The sequence below is a fragment of the Euprymna scolopes genome, chromosome 14 (assembly GCF_053919585.1).
Source record: "Euprymna scolopes isolate OS-2025 chromosome 14, ASM5391958v1, whole genome shotgun sequence".
Lineage (NCBI taxonomy): Eukaryota > Metazoa > Mollusca > Cephalopoda > Sepiida > Sepiolidae > Euprymna > Euprymna scolopes.
Window position 1 is genome coordinate 144,997,779 of NC_136495.1, and position 22,652 is coordinate 145,020,430.

Sequence of the window (22,652 nt, forward strand, 5' to 3'; positions counted from 1 at the left end):
TCTTTCCGAATTGAAAGAGTACAGAGTGACTAGCTCATCTCATAGAACGAGTCTGTCCTTCGATCGTCACCCAATTATCACACACTCCACTGCCCACCATTAAACAAGGACATAAAACCTAGTGTCTTTTTTTATCGTTGGCCGTTCACAGGTTGTAAATCACAGCTCAAGACAAACCCATCTGCATTAAAAGACCCCCTAATTGAGACGACGGCTTTAACTCCGCAGTCAAAAAGGACCCAGTGTGCTGGAACGGCCAACGGATGCGGATTTTTCCCTACCCCTAACTACGCACCGAGCTTTTTGATACACCCCCGAACCCTTTCTTAACCTTTATAAATATTTTTGTGTTTCTATCTGTATCGTTTTCCACCGCTGCTGCGACGGGAAATGGCTAAGAGCAGCATGGGTTCTCGCTCTACCTCCCTGTTGAAATCAATAATAAGGCTTGTATTTGGCAGTGGACCATCCTATGCGCTACATAAATTCTGTCGATTTAGTCATAATTCATTTTCTCGCGTCTCTATCTTTATCCTTTCTTTCTCTCTCCCTCTCTCTCTCGCTATTCTCCCTTTCTGCTCCTCTCATGCTGTTTTGCTCTCTCTTTCTCTCCCTCTCTATCCAGTGCTCTCTCCCCATCCGTTCTCGGCTTTTGCTTTTGTAATTGTTTTTTTTTTTTTTTAATTCTGTTTTATTCCTTGTTCTGCTTACCTAAGTACTTCAATTATAATTCCCCTTCTCTTCCTTGTGCTCCCCTGATGTACATGTGTGTTTCTCTTTCAGTACTTTCTGGTTTGATCACCCTTTTACTTTCTTCTATGTTTTCTTCGTCCTTCTGCGCATCTATTTCATCCATCCTCCGCCCTTTTTATACTACCTAACATATTTTTTTAAAAATTATCCTTCATTATGTTATCTTTTGTTAATATGATTGCATTTTTGTCGCTCTCAAATTTTATGTGTTTATTGTTTACTGCCCCTAATTAAAACTTCTTAGCCTCTTCTTGATTACATAGTTAAGCATTTGGGTTTTCCAAATTTTTGAAATTAGGTTTAGTTATTTGTATTATTTGGATTCATTGGACTGTGTTTCTCATAATCGGGTATAGCTTCTGGATGGAAAACGGAAACCATCTACCATTAACGGACTAGGTTAAACATTATAAACAGGGAGGAAGAGTGAAGAATAAGACAGCTCAAAGAAGCAACACATATGAGTAGACCTTGTACAAACTTGAATACGATATGGAAACTGTTAAATATAAATAACAGACAATACATACAAGTAATAACTAAACCACAATTAATTTATATATATATATATATATATATATATATATATATATATATATATATATATATATATATACATATATATATATGTGTGGGGGGTGGGGGGTTATGGTTGTGTGCGTCTGGCGTATGTGTATGTTTACAGTACTATAAAGTAATAATAATTTGTAATTAATAATCATAAACAAAACTAGAAATAATATAGTGAGGGCTTCCTAAAACCGTACTTAAATTTTCAACAAGACCCGTAGCGCACTGAATGGTGAAGGTGTAATTCTCAGTGTGGGCGACGGAAAAATAAAATTTATAACTACTTAAGACCTTTATGAAGTCATAGCTGACAGAACATTAGCAAAGTTTAGTGAATATCAGGTTCCGTTGGAAGTTCGGCACAAACATTTCCCAATTCGACAACAGAAAAAAAATTCAATGGTGAAGTAAAGAAAAGAATAATATAATTGTACGCCGAAGAGAGTGGAGTACCCCATCTTTTGTCCAAAACCACAATGTATAGCATTATTGACGGACTCAATGGAATTGTAAATTTAGAAAAGGCCTTTTACCGGTGTAATCGAAATCGGTGGTGAAATAGTTCCTTATGGTGCTCGAATAAACATAATAAAAATAATTATATCTCGATGAAAATCGTAAGTAGCAGTGAAGTGATTGGAGCCTTATACAAGTTACCATTCAAGAAAGAAAACTGTATGCTTCATTAACCGGTTACTCTACATTATGTTATACCTGCATAATTTGAGTAGTCAGCCTCTCTTCAGATGGTATATATAATGTATAAGATATGATTCAGAGACATGGACAAAAGCAACTTTAAATTGGAGGAATATTTCTTGAAATTTACAGACAAATTACGTTGAATGAGAAATAGATTATGTTGTTTATTTCATGCCACTTAATGTCTCTATCCGAATGTATTCCTTTGTGTATTTATAAGCATTTTGATATGCTACCTAATGCTTCCCCTTTACGAATTTGTAAGTGTAATATTCAGTGTGCCTGCCACATGTTTATCTGTCGTGCTTAAGATAAAGGTTGCGTTTTATTTTGTGTTAAATTCTTTTTACAGCTGATGTTTTAGGGTTGTTTTAAATATTTTTTCACTTCTGATACAGTTTAAATAAAACAGTTGTCTTGTTTTTTTCTGTGACAATGTTCTCTATAATTATAGTGAGCACAATTTCCCCATTCCGAGTGAAACATCAAACAGTACCAACCCCCTATTCGACAGTTTGAACAATATATCGAAAAAAAATATTTATGTTTTTGATTGTTAGTCTGTTTTCATTGCATAGCTTAACCCCCACACACACACGCACACGTATACACACACACACACACACACACATATATATATATATATATATATATATATATCACAAAGTGGTCACCACTTATCAAGGCCCGGAAGCCACTCAGGGATAAGGGTTATTGTAAGCACAGTACGTTAGTGTGGAGATAAAATGTCTACTTAAGGGGGCGGTTAATCAGGAATTTGTTTAAGTTGAACTTGAAAACACCCAGGTTTTAGTCAGGTGAGTAGCAGGCAAACGGAACAGAGTTCCACATGCGTGCGGTTCAAAGCAATAAGCTTTATTCATGGAATCCACGTTTTGATTTAGGCATAGATAAAGAGTGGGGAAAGTTTTAGACAGGGAATTCAGCTAGACGGGTGTTTTTCGTAAAAGATTGCGGAGGAAGGACCAGTGATTGGAGTTCAGACGAGCACATGCCATGGAAATAACGATAAAACAAAGATAGTATTGCAACGTCTCTTATGTGGGAGAGAGCTTGCAGGGAAGAGAAAAGGGCATCCCCACTAACCCACGAAGTCTATTTTGTACTCTGTCAAGGCATGATAGGCTGTTTTTATCAGCTCCTACCCAGATATGGCAGCAGTATTCCATCCGTGGACGTACTTGGCTTTTATATAGCTAGAGAATTGCATCAGTAGTGAGATATCTTCTGGAGCGGTAGAAAGATCTTACCATCTTTATAGCGATCTTGGCAACAGACTTGATGTACCTGTTCCATTTCAGACCAGGAGTGAAGATCAAGCCCAGAAGCTTGTCAAAACATGGGGCTTCTCCTAGACGAGAGCCATACATTTCAATTGATGCCAGATGGGGATTAGAGTGTTGATGATGTAAGGATAGGAGTTTGGTTTTAGATGCATTAAAGGTAACCAGCCACGCCTTCCCCTACTGAACAACGCGCTCGAGATCAGAGGAGAGAGAATCAGAGAAAAGTTTGTCATTTACAGCCTCTGATGTGTTGCCGTAGATAATCGTTTCATCAGTATAGATGTCAACGAATGATTTAAGTATGTGCTTAGGGTGATCATTGATGTAGATCAGGAAGAGAGTTGGGCACAGAATGGCCCCTTGAGGGAGTCCAGCATTTATATTACAGGCCTCTGATTTTTATCCATCAACCACTACTCTCACGAGCCAATCAGAGAGAAATAATTCAATGATAGAGAGAACATTTCCAGTTATACGTAGCTGGAAATATTGTAAAGTAGGCCTTTATGCCATACCTTGTCGGAGGGCTTTGATATGTCAAGAGTAACTATCCTAGAAAGGAACCCTTTGTCAAGAGAATCACTAATCCTATGAGATATAACCGTTAGCACATCTGTGGTAGATCTTGCAGAACGGAAACCATATTGTGTGTAACTAAGAAGGTTATTTCTGCTGAGGTGGTTGACTATTTCTCTATTTAATATGGAGTCCAGCAACTAACACACAGGAGACTTACACACAGGAGACTTATTTGACTGTACTGAGAGGGAGATGACTTATCACCCGAGGTCTTAAATACAGGGCATACTGATGAGGTTTTTCAATGTGTTGGAAAGCACTTCTCCTTAAGCCAACGCTTAAACAGTTTCGTAAATATGAGAGCAAGTTCTTGTTGAAGCTTTTTTAACACTATGATTGGGATGCCGTCAGGTTCAGTTGCTTTAATGGAATCAAGGTTCTTGATTAGCTTGGCGACCTCATGCACGGATATTTGTATGTTAACTAGCGTGGTATTTGTTATAGGAGGACAGATAGGGAGTTGATGGCCTCCGTCAGATAGGGTAGGATTAACTGCAAAGTTCTTGGCAAATAGTTTGGCCTTGTCTGAAGCTGGTCCATTGATAATGGTTGGGATAGAACGCACACTTCTGTTCAGGACCCTATATGTTATTTGCCAAAGCTGGTGGGAACAAAGCCGCTGATCAGCTACTTTGGATTTAACAGACTGGGCATATAGACCTCTTGCATTTTTATTACTCTTTTTTACAGTGGTTGCTGGTGTCTCTGAAAGCAGCTTTGGTCTCTGTGCATCTATTGCGTTGGTAGCAAGGAAAAAGTGATTTCTGTGAATGATGGCAGCAACACATTCTAAGGAGAACCATGGCTGGCTGTTGGGTTTTTGTTGATTTTTTTTAGATTGTATGAATCGGTCTATGCCTACTATTAACCATTCGGCCAGGTCGTATACTATAGAGCACACATCCTTTTTAAACATGGAATACAGAGGTAGATCAGATATACATGTACGGAAGCTATCCCAGTCAGCCATGGTGTATCGGTATACAGTACGGGGAAGGGGTACGTCTGGGGACTTATTACATTTCATTATTATCTTAACTGATACGAAAGAGTGGTTGGAGGATCCTAGAGGAGAAAGAACAGAAGATGAACATCGCTCAGGGGAAGTGTAGTGAAAAAGGTCTAGAAGGCTTGCATATTGACCGGGTGTGCCCGGCAAACGCGTGGGCTCGCGAACAATCTGAGTGAGGGCATAAGCAATGTCAAAATCATGACAGAATCTCCCCTCATCGTCCGTCTTATTTGAATGGGTCAGCCATTCCACCTTCTGGACGTTGAAGTCACCACAGATGTAGATTTCAGCCGAAGGATGTGCAGACAGGATGTGGTCTATTTTCTCATATATGCTGTTAAAGATAGTAACTCCGCTGTTATGGGGCCGATAGAGGGTAAATACAAATGCAGTGGTGTAAGCAAGTGCAACCCGGAAGCGCATAAAAGGTAAATTAGGATTTTCGCTAGAGATATCTCTGCCACATGGGAAGTTGTCTTTAATGAAGGCACATATTGCATGCCCATGGCGATCTTGGGTTCAGATTTAGATGTTAAGTTAAAGTATCCGTTAATTATATACTAATCTAGGGAAGTGGCCGGCCCTATTCCAGTTTCGCTTAGAAAGAATATGTCCGGTTTTGTCTCCTGTAATTGGTTTTAATTGGGAAGGTTGGAACGTAGACCCCTGATATTGGATAAGGAGACCTGGTAGTAGGGTCTACGTTGGAAGATGGGGTTCTAGGTTTATTCGAGTTTTTTTTTCCTGGAGATGGTTCATGTTGAGGTTTTTGGGATTTACCTCTCTGTCCTGCTCTAACAAATCCCAAAAACCTCAACATGAAACATCTCAAGAAAAAAAACAGGTCGGCATAATTGGTTAGAGCAGGAGAGAGAGAGGGAAAGTAAGAGAGAAAAAGACAGGATGTTTTTTGTAGCACGAAAAGTTAAAGCCGTAATAATTACCCACTAGTATGACATCGAGCGGCCCCACCAGAAACTACTACATGGTCCAGAATCCAGTCACCAAATGGCAGTACAGCAGTCCCAGTACTTTGCGCCTGCTGTATAGGACAGCCTCCTTAGTGGTTTATCCAAGGTTCGAGTCCCTATCAGGCTGATAACGTCAGCCCAGACGAAACGTTTACCTCTAGTTCCCTTACCATTTACATGGCCTCAGACAAATTTCCGACCTCTCAGACTACTGTTCACAAAGTACTACCGACCTTTAAAGCAGCTTTTTCTTCACCCTTTGTCAGAAAAATCACTCATTTGAATGAGGACTGAGGTACAAAAAAGGAGAAGCGAGCGTTATTGAGCTGCCGATAACACATCCACTGTATTATCTACTCTCCATTAAAAATGGTGGGGTATGGGTACAAGGGAGTTATTAATGTCTACTCCGGTGCTCAATCATCAATTCAGAACGCTTTTGAAGATAATCTCCCCTCCCATCTTAATGGGTGGATATTTTTGCGTTATTTATCTCGAGTTTGAATCATTCGAGCTTCACTTTATAATTAAAATCCAATAATGAACATTTATCAAGTTGTAAAGTCGGCTTAATATTAATTTACATTTGAGTTTAGATAATTATTCAAGGTTTTCTTTTGGGAGGTTCTCGTTTTCATAGGTGACTTTTGGTTTTCTTTCCGTTTGACATGTAACCATACACTTTACAATGATTTCACAACAACAAAAAAGCAAGACAAGATTGGTAAAATTTTGTTACGAGTTTTTAAGTCAAAACTGTAATAAGAAAACAGTTAGCGGTAATTAGCACAAATTAGGTTCAAAAGTTAGTTAGAACCATCTTTTAACCGTAGCATAAGAGTCTGGAAACAGCGACCTACTCCTCTAAAGGTCACATCGGAAGTGGGAAGCTGGTAGACTTTCATTCTAGCTGCATAAAGATTTATTTATTTTTATTTTATTTCTTTGTCTATTTTTATTCTTTGCTTTATCGATTGGGTTGGAATCATTCGAGCTTCAACTTATAATTAAAATCCAATAATGAACTTTTATCAAGTTGTGGAGTGTGCTTAATATTAATTTACATTTGAGTGTAGATAATTATTCAAGGTTTTCATTTGGGAGGTTCTCGTTTTCATAGCTGAATTTTTCTTTTCTTTCCATTTTACATGTAACAACGCAATTTATGTTAATAGGATATTTGACAAAGATTTCAGAACAACAATATATATATGTATGTATATATATATATATATATATATATATATATATATATATATATATATATATATATATATATATATACAAGGGGCTCCTTCAGTCTTTAGCAGACTATGGATAATCACGAAGGAGTGCCTGCGTGTGAAATTTTTGAAGCAGGAGGTGCGCAATTACAAGAGGACTGGAAACAAATGTCTACATTATCGGAGAGCACATATACCGACTAGAATTCCCAAATGGTCACCACTCTGGTATTAACCAGGCTCAACTTTGCTTACCTTCGGTGATCTGATGAGAAGCGGTGTGTCACGGCGATTATGCGATTATGCCAGAATTATAGAAACATTAGATGCTGGAGTTGAAAATATCGTTAGATTGAGAGATTATAAGATTGGAAAAAGTACACTATTTTACATCAAAAATTAAAAAGGAGGAAATGTTAAGAGCTGCTCCTTTCTCTTCAAATAAAAGACATGTTGAAAGAAGGACTCTTCGCAGACGAAAGCAAGCTGAATTCGATCGAATATTGCATAAGTGGTTTGTAGAAAAAACGGAATGAAGGTGTAGCAGTACTTGGGCCTATGTTAATTGCAAAAGCAAAATCTCTTAAGGAAGAGTTGACTATCGCAGTGAAGACTTGCTTATGAGCTTTCAGAGTAGACATGGTATAAGACAACACTTTCAGGCGAACAACGGTCTGCAGATACTCATCCAGCATCAAATTATTGTGACAAATTCAGGACGATACTTTCCAATTATGGTTTAACACCAGTGCATGTTTACAACTCTGATGAAAGTGGAGTAAATGGGACGTGCTTATCTACAAAAATATTAGCCGGATCCGAGGAGCAGAAAATGAAAGGATTCAAATTAAATAAATAAAGACTAACAGTGATGGTATACGCTAATGCTTCTGGAACTCATAAACTTAAGCTTCTTGTCATCGGCAAATCAAAGTGCCCCCGAGCATCGAAAGGAGTTTTGCCTTTGCCAGTCTCCTATTATTCTTCACGAAATGGATGGGTGAATGAACAGTTGTTTAAACAATGTTTTTTTTTCTTTTTTCCAGAATTTGTGCTAGTTGTCCAGAGGAGTTTTCTTTACTTAGGTAAACCTGATTCAAAGTGCTTGCTTCAGTTGGACAATTGTAGAGCACATCCTCCTGAGTCAGAACTAGTGTCATCTTGCGGGAATATTTTTGTGTGCTACTTACCACCTAATGTGACTTATCTCTTTCAACCTATGGGTCAAGGGATTATTATTTGGAACTAAAAATATTTCTGCAGAAATGATTTCATGACAAATATGTTAAATAGTACAGTGAGTATTAGCGATTTTCAGCGCCATTTTACTATCAAAGATTCCTTATTTTCTCTCGCAAGTGCATGGAATAAAGTTCGATCAAGCACATTGACAAAAGAATGGGCTAAATTACGCCCAGCATCAAATACTTCTGAACTGAAAAAATCAGAGAATACAACTGGTCTAGAAAAAAACCTTGAAACCAAACGGCCAACCAGTCTGTTCTTAAATCACTTATTACAACTATGTTAAAATGTGGGTGCAACGATATGAAAAAAAACTACTGATCAATATCCTGAACGCAGTAATGCTGATGAACATAGCGACAGCTCCCATTCTCTGACCCTAATATAAATAGCCAAGGACACTCTGATGAAGAAATATCATGAGATGATGCAGAAAAGCATATGGAGACGGTTATAAAATTTCTAGAAAAAGTCCTTATTTTAGTAACAACTATGTTTTGCAAGCAATGTCACTTCGAAGAGATACAATCATAAAGAAGTTACAGAACGAAGAAATTGTAGATTTTCGTGATCGCTTACGGAAGAAAATGGCAGCGTCTGTGAGCTCAATCGATGGAAATATAAACTGCATCGAGACTCATTCAATGAATAAATTTAAAAAAAAACCAAAAAACTGTATTTTAAATAAATGTATGATTTCGTTAATAATAACTTAGGTAATAAATACCTAACAAGTAATGGTAATAATATTTAATAATTCTTACTTGCAATATATCGTAAACTCAACTTAATACATACTTGAAGTATTATATAGCAATGAATTTCATTTACTATTTCTTAATTTTTAGAAAATTAAAGTAAACTGCAGCACATTTTTTTATCACGAAACTTGAATAGAATCCTCTAATTTGAATGGATCGGATGGTAAAATTATAAGAGATATACTGTATATATATATATATATATACATATATATATATATATATATATATATATATATTATGATAGTATTATATATGTTTGTCTTTATTTTCATCTTTATCTGTACGTTTTCTTTTATTTCTGTTCGCTGTTTTCTTTATTATATTTTTTTGTTATATTTTGAAATTTCTGTTTCTTTTTTGCATTCTCGCGTTTATATAAAACTAGCATGGGTGGCCGGTGTTGCCCATGTGTTTGAAGGTGAGTGTGGAGCCAAACTAAAGTGGTAGTAGGAAGCTAGGCTCGAAACCGTACCGCGAAGGAGGAAAAAAACTGGGAAAACCTGACGTCTGTGCTTTTACGACCACCGCCAACCCAGAAGTGACGTATGTTTAAATAAGGGCTGGACAATCGAGGAGAGGGGATGACTTTCAAAAATATCGGTGAACATATCACCTCCCCCTGTAGAAAAGTGCCCAGTTGAGGGTGAAGAAATTAATGTTTTAGCCATTTTTTTCAATATTTGTCGTCTAAAAGGTCGTGCTTCAAAACGATATTTGTTAAAATCCCTCGTCTCTGATAAATGTTTTAGGCAGACATGTAAACATACGTACGCACATTAATATATTGGAAACTCAAATTTTGGACCCAAACCGATTAAAAAGCTGGCCCCATCTCTGATTATATCTTCTATGTAAAATTTCAAATGTTAGGCCAGAAATTGTCTGAGTAATTTGGTAGAGGTCGCAGGTAAAATTTTATTTTTAATTTTGACCACAACATAGACCCGATAACATTCATTCTTTCGGGCTCAAATTAAATTATTAAGTTGGATCCATGTCCAAGGAACCTTTATCTAAAATATCAATTGTTTATCCTCAAAATTGACAGAGGAGTTTGGTGGAGTTATAAAAGGTCAAATCGTTGAACTTTGACCCCTAAACAGCCAAATTTCTGTCCGAAAACAGATTACGAAGATGTTCTCAAATCTCACTAACCTTTATATCAAATTTCGAATGTGTAGACTGAAAATTGACTGATTGAGTGATTGTGTTGGGAAATATACACCAACAGACACGCGCACACACACACATACAGACAGACACTTTCATTTTTATACATATATAGATATGTCCTAACTTTTCAATAACTATTTGATGGAACCGTGCGAATCTGAATTAATTAGAAGATAACTCGACAAAGAAATTTCGTTTAGAATACGAAGAAAGGCGCATTAAATCTTTTACTGTCTCCCATATAGTTGACCATTTTTTTCTATTGATCTCATCTATTTATTTCATATTTCTACTAGCCGTTCCGCCCAGATTTTTTCGGACCCTATGTACTGCTCATAAGCTTATGTGCATATGTATGTATTAAAAAGTGTGGATATGTAAAGTAATGCCTTTCAGTATAATAGTCTCCCTTAACAGACATTTTCACTTTTATAAATTTATAGATAGATAGATAGATAGATCGAATGTAATATATAGTAATGATTTACAAAGTATAAAAAAGACTCGTAACTTAACACCGAGAATGGAAACCTAAACGTTCAGCTCACGATTATTTTACCTCTGTCCTCAATTACTGGGCTATTAAAACTTGTTTACTGCAAGGCTAAAATTAAAACCTGAACCATTAGCTACTACGTTATGCATTAGTAAGGTCGGCGTTCGACCTTCACCTGCAAATTCTATTCCTTTTTTTAAATGTTCACACTTTTGCACGGATGTTCCGTGCTAAACCCCAAATATATAGTTGGGGATGTATTCAAATACCTTATATATGAAGTTTCATATATATGGACCAAAAACTGTAGGAGGAGTTTTGTAGGCAAAGTGTATACAACAGAAATATATACGCATATATAAATGTATAAGGAAAAATTTTTTGGGTTTACTATAAACTTTTTACGCAAATATTATGCAAGTATAAATCATGTAGAATATATTCATGAATATAATTACATGTAATAGTTTACTAAAGAGAAAAGAGAGATGTTAATATGAATATCAATACACACAAAAGAAAAACGAATTTATAGGAGTATAGATATATCGATATAGATTTATCTATACTAGACGATGGATTGGTTCAAAAAGATGGGATATTATACGAACACACACATTTGCAGATTGTGTATACAGTTCGTCGATAATGAGGCGATCGTCTGATATGCTCAAAAAGTATATAGCTAATTTCCCTTGAACTCGGACTTTCAAACAAATGACAAAGATTTGTTTTCATGTAAAATTCAGCAGTTTTCGCAATATTTAATAAATGTGTATTACATAAGGATTTATCTATTTCAATAGTAAACGTTGGGTGGCACTTCTTATGATCAGATGTAGCTGGAGACGTAACTCGCGAAACTACTTTATTTCTTATCATCTATATTCTGAATAATATCTGCCGAGTTTCAAGCAGAGATATACCTATCTAAAGCGTTGCTCTCAACTGAGCACAATGTAAAGAGATTCTCTATCTGTCGATATGTATATCAATATTTTACGTACTCGGACGGGTACAAAAGCTCACTGCCATATTAATGTTTTATGGTGCTTTTTTCTTAATAAAAAATTAAAGAAAATATTGATAAAAATCAGCGTTCGAATACTTTAATATAAGCACACAAAGAAAAACGACAAAAATGTATATTTTACGGATTCATCGGTAGTGAAAACAATAGCATTAAGGCGAATGTTTGCTGATCAAAATAAAAGATTGATTTCTATGTCTTATACTTTTAATAGATCTGTGCAATAATAAGAAACATGGCGATCTGCTTTAAAACGCATCCCCGACACGAGTCCTTCACTGATCGGTTACCATACTGAAAGGACTTTTTAATCATTGTTGACGACGCCAATATTCACATCATTTATTTTTTTCTACATTTCTATACAGCAATTCAGACACTTTACTCTTGCTATCAGACCAGGCTGTCTATTGGCTTCCTGAAACGAAATACACCTACATTGATGTTCCTTTTTGTTTTTCTATTCTCGTTTGTAAAACTTAATTATGTTCTACAAAACCAAAACCAAAAACAACATCCCCCATCCCTCCCCCCTTTTCCTCCCCTACTTCCCTGGTTCTGGATATGACCTTAAACTATATCCAGTGATGGGGCCCCATCTTGCGGGCCTTAGGGTGTGGAAGCGACTCTTTAATTGCCACTGCTCCCAGGTCCACTCTGACCCGGAGTGGTAGTGCATCTTAGGTTTCCATTTATGGGTTAAATAGAAACCGACTTGAAAACAACAAATACATTCTATTAAAACATTTTTCTTAAAAAACAAATGACCTGAAAAGGGTGATATGCCGTAAAACCAAACCAATCAACCATCAGACACTTTATCCTAACTTCCTTTGACAGCTTTTACATTACTTTTTCATACTTACAATAGCCTAGTGAATGTGACCAATGAGTGTACCATATCAGCGATGCCTTAGTTCTGGAGCTTCACGACTGGCACATATGGAATCATATCAAAATTTTCTTTTGCAAGATTACGGTATTACGGCCATACAAATAATAATAATAATGAAAATAGAATTACTTTACTCATTTTCTATTCCTTTTCTTTCACTTTATTAGGTTCTTTAAAATGGTTTGTTATTCATTCATTTACACTGTTTTTTAAACTGGTCTAGTGGCACCGATAGTTCCTTAACAACATTCGTATATCTGCTAGCTTTTATTCCTCTTTTATTTCTGATATATGCGTTACTTTAAGCAATGCAGAGATTTTTTAAACGATATAGACCGATCATGTGAGTTTGAGACAGTTTAATAGTTAATACTGCATTAATAACTTATAGGTAAGTAAAACATACTCCATTTTTATAAGCAATATGCGATATGGGTTGGACGCCTTTTTCTAAACTATACGTGGAGAATATTTTTATGGGCCATTTTAAAACGAATAGTTTACCATGAAGAAACCTGTGATTTTTTTTAATGGCGTATTCAAATGCCAACTTTTCTTTCTTCTCTTTCTCTATAAACCCATTTCTGCCGATAGAAAGAATTGGGAGTACAAGAACTCTGATAAATTGGTCCATAATCAATTATGTGTAAATGCACATCTCCTAAACCATATTCAGTCTCGTCTGATGCTATGAGAAATTACTTTTTTCGAAACTTAATTCGACAAAGCTTGATCAGACACAAAAAAACAATTTATTTTGTAGCAGGCTCTCTCGCATTTTTGTCCAGTAGCATTTGCTTTTAATTTTAGGTGCTAAGTGGTTTAAATGCCCTCTAAAATTGTGCATTTTGGAATTTCCACATTATTACTTTTATCAGAAGGTCATCTAAATATTAAATTTCCTAGTTCCGGACCTGTACAAAAGAGGTGATTGAGGCTGAAGGCCGCTACATTGAATACATTTAAGATTTACTCCATAACCAATTACCTGAATTCATTTTTTTTAAATAGAATTTTTAAAATTAATCTGTAGTGATTCGGTAATCGAAACATGGGTAGCTAAGCAGATAACACGGTAATAAATATATATATGAATACATATATACATATATATATATTATTTATATATATATATATATATATATATATATATATATATATATATATATATATATATATATATATATACTAGCATTTCAGCCCGGTGTTGCCCGGATGTTTGGAGGTGTATGTTGAGAAAAAAAAAAGAAAAAGCGGTCAATTTTTTTTAAAATTTGACCCCTATTATGTCCCCTTAACATGTATTGTTTTGGACTCGAATCAAGTTATTTAGTTATATCCATGTCCAAGGAACATATATCAAAAATGTCAAGTGTTTAGACCCACAATTGGCGGAGGAGTTTGGTAGAATTATCAAAGGTCAAATCGTTGAACTTTGACCCCTTGCTCGGGTGTTTGGAGGTGTATGCTGTGCAAAGAAAGCAAAAAAAAAAAAAATGGTTAATTTTGTAAAACTTTGACCCCTATTATGACCCCTTAAAATTTATTGTTTCGGGCTGAAATCACTTTATTAAGTTAGATCCATGTTCAAGGAACCTGCATCTAAAATTTCAAGTGTCTAGACTCAAAATTGTCGGAGGAGTTTGGTAGAGTTCTTAAAGGTCAAATCGTTGAAATTTGACCCCTTAACAGCCAAATTTCTGGCTGACACCCGTCACATCGATTTTCCCAAATCTCAGTACCCGGTATTTCAAATTTCGAGTCTATAGACTAAAAATTGACAGAGTTATTGCGTAGGGAAATGTACACAGACAGACAGACACACAGACACACAGAGAGACAGACAGACAGACAGACACGTTCACTTTTATAGATATATAGATATATATAGATATATATAGATATTGTGCGAGAGAATGGTTAAAAGTAAATGGTTAAAGGTAAAAAGTAAATGGTTATAAGCAAGAGAGGAATGAATATAGTAATCGATATCTTGGGGGAGTAATTGCTAACTAGCTTCAAGGATAAATGGATAATGACATTTTGTCCATGTATAAGAGTATGATACTGCATAACATTGGGTCATTGATACCTAGCGCTTTTGTGGGTTTGATTTATTGTTTGCAAAGTTCATAATCACCACATCACTGCCTCTTGTTAAAAGCTAAAATTCATGCATGTACGCACGTCAGCAGAGTCAAAAGACGCAAGAGCCGGGTGTTGCTATAGATTCAAGGTTGAAGAGTAAATGTCTGCGTTCTGGGAGCGAAGATACTACGCGTTTCTGTAATAAACCAATTTTATTAGGTATATTTTCCGTATATATATATATATATATATATATATATATATATATATATATATATATATATAAGTAGTAACGTTCGTGTGTGTGTGTGGGTGTCTGTGTGTACAACTCCCAATGACTAAAGAAATAGAAAGGCCATATGTGTGTACCCCTCCCTGGTCAGGAAATATTAAAACGCATGTTATGATACTTCTGTCAACGGAGGAATTATAATGGATATGTAATTTAATTATATAGCATTCTTCAAACCACCTTTACATTATTGAGTTACGGTCATTAACATATCACATTAAATTAATATATTTGAATAATTACCTCGATGGCATTACTTATTCTACATAATAGCTTTGTTTCAACTGTACTAATTATTTTTTTTAATCATTTAGGTTTTTTTTTTAAATTTCAAGTTATATTTGATTTAACTGAGTTAATCTGAAATCTGAAACCGTTTTATTTTCAAACTAAAAACAAGAAAACTAAAAGGGGAAATAACTGTGATAGTTTAATTGAAAATTGTTTTAAACAGAGCACATTATTACATATTTGTTTTCATTTCGAAATATTATTCTAAGCTGAATTATTGTTTATATTTTTAATTCGGAGGAAAGTTTTTTCGCTTATTTTCAATTTTTAAGTAACCTTTCTTATTTGGTAGAGAAAAAATAATTAAAACAAATGTGCTCATTCACTTACATCCTCACGGGGGCAGAGTTAGTCAGAGACACATGTAAACAAAATCAATCATCCTCTGTTCTTTTTGTTTTTTTGTTTATAAAATTATTCGGTGTTGCTCAGGATTTATTATAATAATTATACCATAGCAAATCTGTTTAATTTCCTGGGAAACAGATTCTATTCATAATTTATTTAATATCTTGAATTTAAAATGGTCAATTTTTACGACGTCACCAAGTGTCGTTTACTCCTAGAAAAAATGGTCAATGTCAAGTTTCTTTCCAACTCATAAAAAACTTGAAAATGACGACTGTTATTGGTTTTCGATGGTGCTGAAAACGAATATCACATTTAAATTGGCCGCAAATATGTAGTTTTCATGATATGAAAAATTACTTTTTTCAAAAAGTGGGGGTCACTTTTCTAAATAAATTTAGTGTAAAATAGGCTCCCTTTCTAACCACTAAATAATTTCTTCATATCATAAAACACATTTAACTGGGATATTCGTTATCAGCACCACTGAAAACCGGCGCTGTTTTTACTAAGAGATTCGTTTATTTACAAAGATTTAGGACGTAAATATTGCTGTCTTACACGAGCGGTTTATAAAAATATATTTTTGCTTTTCATTTTTTTTTTTTGAGGTGGTTATTCAATTATAGAACTTATATAGTTTTTACCAGGTGCTTCTGTAGTTTACTTAACCGCCTCCTAATGTAAACAGAATTTTTGTGAAATGTTAAACTGCAGAGACACCTGTTAACAACTATACAAGTTGTATAATGAAAAAAGAACGAAAAACAAAAGTATGCGTTTGTAAACTTACTAACAGCATAATTAGTGTCCTAAATTATGAGATGAAAAAATGAACGCATCTCTTAATAAATAAAACAAAAAAAAACAGCGCCAATTTTGTGGGGTGCTGAAAACGAATATCACAGTTAAATTTGTTTTATGATATTAAGAAATTACTAGTTGACCAGAAAGTGGGTGCTCATTTTACGTTAAATGTATATAGGTGATAAGTGATCCCCCACTTTTTTAAAAAGTATTTTTTTTATATCATGAAAACTACTTATCTGCCCCAAATTTAAACGTAATATTCGTTTTCAGCACGATGTAAAACCATTAAAAGTTGTCATTTTAAATTTTGGGGGGAGTTGGAAAGAAACTTGACATTGACAAAAAAAAATTAAGACCTGTTTTTTGTGGCCGAATACTTGTCTTTATAAATAATATGAAAAATAAATTTTGAAAAAAAAATTACATTTTAGCGTGGGGGATTACTTTTCTATGTGAATTTAACGTAAAATAAACACCCACTTTTTGGTCACAAAGCGGTCAACCAGACATGTCAACTCTAGCATTTTTTTCAAGTTTGGCGACTCTTTGGAAAAATATATGAAGAAACAATTGTAAATTAAATAGAAAACACACACTCAAATGGCCGTTCCTAAAAACTTCATACAATATGAATACCTGCACGTTTGATCAACAGTCAGTGCAAATGGTAGGAGCTATTCAACAGTTATCTCTTCAGGTTTATGCGGGGACAGGAATTTAATGATAATTCGTTTATGTCCATCTTAAACCAAATATCGAAAAGATACTCGGCCCGTTTAGTTTCTTCTAAACCTGCTGTCTCTTTTAACGCAACTTTACATAGTCTGATGCGACCAGAGAAATGTCTACGTAATCATCAGGGAATATGCCGGCTGTCTAAATTAATTTAGAAAAATAGATTGCCCAGCACCACAGGGCAAATGTCCATAAAAATTTAAAAAGAAACAGATAAATGTTTACTTTAACTTAGTTAAACATTTAACGAAAAACGTGAAAAAGATATTGACTTGAAAAACACAGAAAACGTGATTTTTCTAGAACTTTTTTCGAAAATATGAAAACCCCAAAAAATGTTCTTCCTTTTTTTATTAATTCTTTTTGGACAAATATGTTTATTGCAAAAATACAACTTGTTTATTTATTGATTTCAAAATACAACTTGTTTATTTATTCAGTTAAAAAATTCGTAACAGGAATACAACAAATTGTTACGATAGGTCGGTTTCTTTCTTTTTATTTTCGTTATATTTCCATTATTTTCTGCTGATTTTATCAATTTAAATGATTTCTTCAGTATTCTCCTTCAGTACCGTTGGTACGCCTTGATAATCAGCAACGCTTAGCAAAAATGGGCGGTTGACGGCATGTTCAAGCATAGCCAAGCGGAGAGTTAGTTAAGTACGGCTCAAATTCTGAACAAGTTACCAACTCTTAAAAATATACTTATTCCATACGGTATGAAGTGTTTGTACGGATTTTATTGGAACTTATGATCCTCCACGTCATTCGTTCTTTTTGCCCAACACCCCCCTACCAAACTTAAAAAAATGCTAAAAAAATACATGTCTCGTTTACTGGTACGTGACGAGGAGGTGGGTGCTTATTTTACATGAAATTTATACGGAAAAAAAAAAGTTATTGTTTTTATTTTTTCAAAATTATATTATTTTATATTATTTCTAAAGGCCGTTGAAACATGTTAGCAAAATAGTAGATTTTGATTTATTTTAAGGACGTAAACTACGCTAGGTTTGGTCGTAAAAATACTAATTTATTTTTTTAAATTGATCAATTTGTTTTTGTCTTGTTTTTAGAGCATTTTTTTTTTGTTTAAAAACGATTTTGCAACAAATATATAAAGAAATCACTTTTTATAAACTATGGTATGCATTAAAACCGCAATGTGTTTTCCCGTATAATGAACAATATTTTTGTAAAGAATGTTTATATTGTTTTAGAATAAAAACGTGTATATTGTATAAAATTATCAAAGACATCTATTTATTTTGTTTCAACGACTGGGCATACTGATTTTAGTCATTTTGTCGTCTGTAAACTTTCAATGATAGAATCCATAGAATGCATTAAAGTATAGATTATTAGTCTCGTTTTTGTTTGTAAAACGACTTCGACTTGCCATGAAAAATACTAATAATATTCGTAAAATGCTGATAAAATAAACGCAGAAGGGAGTTCATTTTCTTTGCAAATTTTAAACGTGGAAATATTGCCGACAAAAATCTTCGGGCACTGTGGATGATAAACATGGTTTCAACCCCCAAGCAAGACGATTTAAATTATCTATCTATCTATCTCTCTCTCTCTCTCTCTATATATATATATATATATATATATATCCATGGTGTTGCCAAATCTTTAATATAATGATTTTATCAATTAGCTCTAAGAGCTCCAATCTTAGTGTTCAAAATCTTAAACTGTATAAAGGAACTATTCTTACTAGGCTGTTTACGTATTCCTTTATAGAGATATACCTTCAAACAGCTTGTAATATTTGTCACTCTGTTATGTTTGTATTAACTTAAGAACCGGCGAATTGTCTCCAAGTACATACTAATAAGTCTCGTATCAAAGGCTTCTGATAGAGTATAGACGGGAGGTAAACCTCACAAAATTTTCAGCCGTGAAATATCTACCCAAGTGTCATATAATCTTAAAAACCCGTTGTCTCTGATACGTTTTTTTAAGAATAATTAATAAGTCGTCCTTAGAATGTAATAAGAACCTCACAGCATTGATGTTTTATCCCAACAAGTTTCCATCATCGGCCAAAATCTTTCTCCGAAATTCGTTGCCGATTATTTTATTAATTCTCTCGCATTAAAGACCGTTAGATTCTTTTAAATCGTAAGCCCAGCGTCTCTATATAGACCAATGTTTTCAATTCAATGCTCTAAGTTATGGCATATGATATAAACAAACTCACTAGGTCTATCAAAAAGCTGTATCCAAAGAGCCCATTGGCGCATCAAATTGGCCTATTCGGTCTTTCTTGGTTCATTTCTGCTTAGTAGCTCAGTATATCTGCAGTTTCTGATGATTTCAATTTCATCCTATGAAATATCAAAAAGACGCTTTGCGAATTAACTCACCTCCTCCAAAAGTTATTTTTGATAGGGGAATAATAGTGTCCAATGTCAAACTGGAAGAAGGGACAATTTTATTAAGTGTTTGAGAACCACTTTATTGTATCAGTTGCATTTATCCATAGATTAAGTTTGTATGTAGATTTAATTTGAATGTTAATTCTATCAAAAATAGTGTTGTAGATCCTACCTATTTCAAGTCAAATATAGTTGTAGATTTGTTAATAAAGTCAGGTTTATGATCTTTCAAGAGTATATAGGCTTCTTTATTACTTGCTGTACTCGCTCTATTGCTAATTTCAAGTTTATCTTTTATTGCTAAACTTTCTTCATTTATTTTCCTAACATTGTCTCAGTTTGACTTTTTATTGTTTTTAGTGATGTTTTCCTGATTAGTTTTACGTATTCTTGCTTTTGTAAGTTTGCAAATGTTAGGTGTGTTTTCTGCCTTCACGCAGTGTTAATCCGAACTATTGATATTGTTAATGGTATAACCCAGCCGTTTTTTGAAGTAGATTTGCTATTTGTGGAAAGTGATATTGTTAATTATGCCCATGTGGCCATTTTTAAAGATATTTAGTCGTCGCACGTGTTGTGCTGTATCACAATTTTTTAAGTCAAAGTAATGCATGCTTTTGGCGATAGAGAATTCATCAAGAAATGTGGTTTCCGTTTCATGCGTCCTAATGAAGATAAGTAGATAATTCCGGAAGCTGGTAGTTTAAATATTGTTTAGATATGTGTGACACTTTATCCTTTACCTGTTTACCGGTAAACAAACAAACATAGAAAAGTTATAAACGGTGAGGGAGCTTTAATCACTCCAGGGGTGAGATGTTCAAAAGTAGGGACTAATGAATACAACGAGATGGTTAGATAGTGCTCGATATACAAGAGCAAAATATTTTTTATCTAAATGTATGAGCTGGGAAGAGACAAAATGTTTTAAATCCAATAAAGTTTAATAATTTTCAAAACAAACGCATTTATTATTCTATGACATTTTTATTTATCCTCCTTTTTTATCAATCTGTATGTGTATATGTGTAGGTGCGTATGCCTATATGTGCGTATTTTATGTAAATACCTTTTTAGTTCTGCATGTGTATATATGTAATTTACCAGTATTGTTCTGACATGGTATAAATTTCCAAGTCTTGAATTTTCAAACCCAGAACCACGCCACTCCAAGTTATATATACAAGTATATAAAAAAAAACAAAGCACACACAAAAAGTCCCACCAACACAAAGATATTATACACTTTAAATAGTTATCTAGTCTATTGTGTGCTTTAATCTAATCCGGGCAAATATAATGAACATCATAACTAAGAAGTCACTTATTTTGATAGATGATTTACATTTAGTTATATATGCACGTTACCTTACTCCGCTTTATGAATGTAATTGAAATGTTCATCTCAGATATAATTAACACATTATATTTTACAAGTTACCATCTTATATAACACATATAATAATGAGAAAGAATAACAAAATGCGTACGCGTACGCATTTATATATCCGTACAGGTGTTTTTACCTTTATATATACCTTGATTGAAATTTAAATTATGCTAATTACTTCATACTGATCTTTGATTGTAACTTAAAACATAATTCAATAACTAATATCTTACTGTTATAAATTTTATATTTCAAACTTTTTTTTACTTATATATATACATATATATATATATATATATATATATATATATATATTAGTATTTGTTTGCGTATGTTAGTTTATGTGTATGTTTGTGCGGATATATATATATATATATATATATATATATATATATATATATATATATATATATATATATGAATGTATTATTGATGTCTGGTTGTAAATATATATAAAGGAGTCTATATACGCTTAGTGTATTATTACGTATTATACAGATAATGCTCCATTTTTTTTTTACTCCAAATTTCCGCCACATTCAATTATTTTTTTATACTCTTTTACTTTTCTTTATTTCGTTTTTTTATATATTAATCTCTCTCTGCATCCCTAACCATTCAACTTTTTCTGAAACACGACTTGTATGATCGAATACTTTTGCAAAGCCTGTCTTCGACACGCAAACATTAGCTTATAAACAGACAAGCTTGATGGAACTCGATGCTCAGTTTATTCCCGCTGACCCATTAACACAATCTACTCTTCTGGTAGAATACGCCCCACGTTAATAATAAAAAAAATATATTGCCTTTAATCTAGCTTTGGTAATTAATGAACTATTTTCCAAAACGTTTTAAATTCTCCATTTTTATCCTTCCTTGTAACTGAGCTCATAACCTTTATAGTATTTTATTTGGGAGAGGTCATTTTTTTCTATGGCGTCGAATAGTTAAGGGTCACCTGATGAGGTATCATTGACTGAAAAAAATGTTTGTTTGTAGCGACCAAATGTAACTATTTACCTTGGAATAAATAATAACAAAAATATTCTAGACTTGTTATCGAGCACTATCTTACAACGTCGTTGCATTCATGAGCCCTTGCTTTTGGTAATCTAAAGCATTGATATATATATATATATATATATATATATATATATATGTGTGTTTGTGTGTGTGTAATAGACACGTAAACGCATGAACTTTCATATATACAAATAAACTCTTATACGCGCTCGTGTATTTATATCCAAGCAAAACATACAACATACCGTCTTGAGTACCGTTTTTCCGTGTTCTCGACGTTGATCTCCTTATCAGATTAAGTGTTTTTAATATTTTTCCGGGCGTCGATATGGTCCTTACATGTATTTATAGAATATTTCGGAATTATTAATTCTGTCTTCTTTACCTTATCGACTGTCGTTTTAAAAAATGAAATGCGTTGTTGAACTTTAGACATTATAGGCGTTTTATTGCACTACTTTATTTGTGCCTAAATCAAAACGTAGATTCCATGAACAAAACTTCTTTCTGAGAAGTGCATTCCTTTGGAATTCACTTCCGTTTTCCTGAATCCCACCTGATA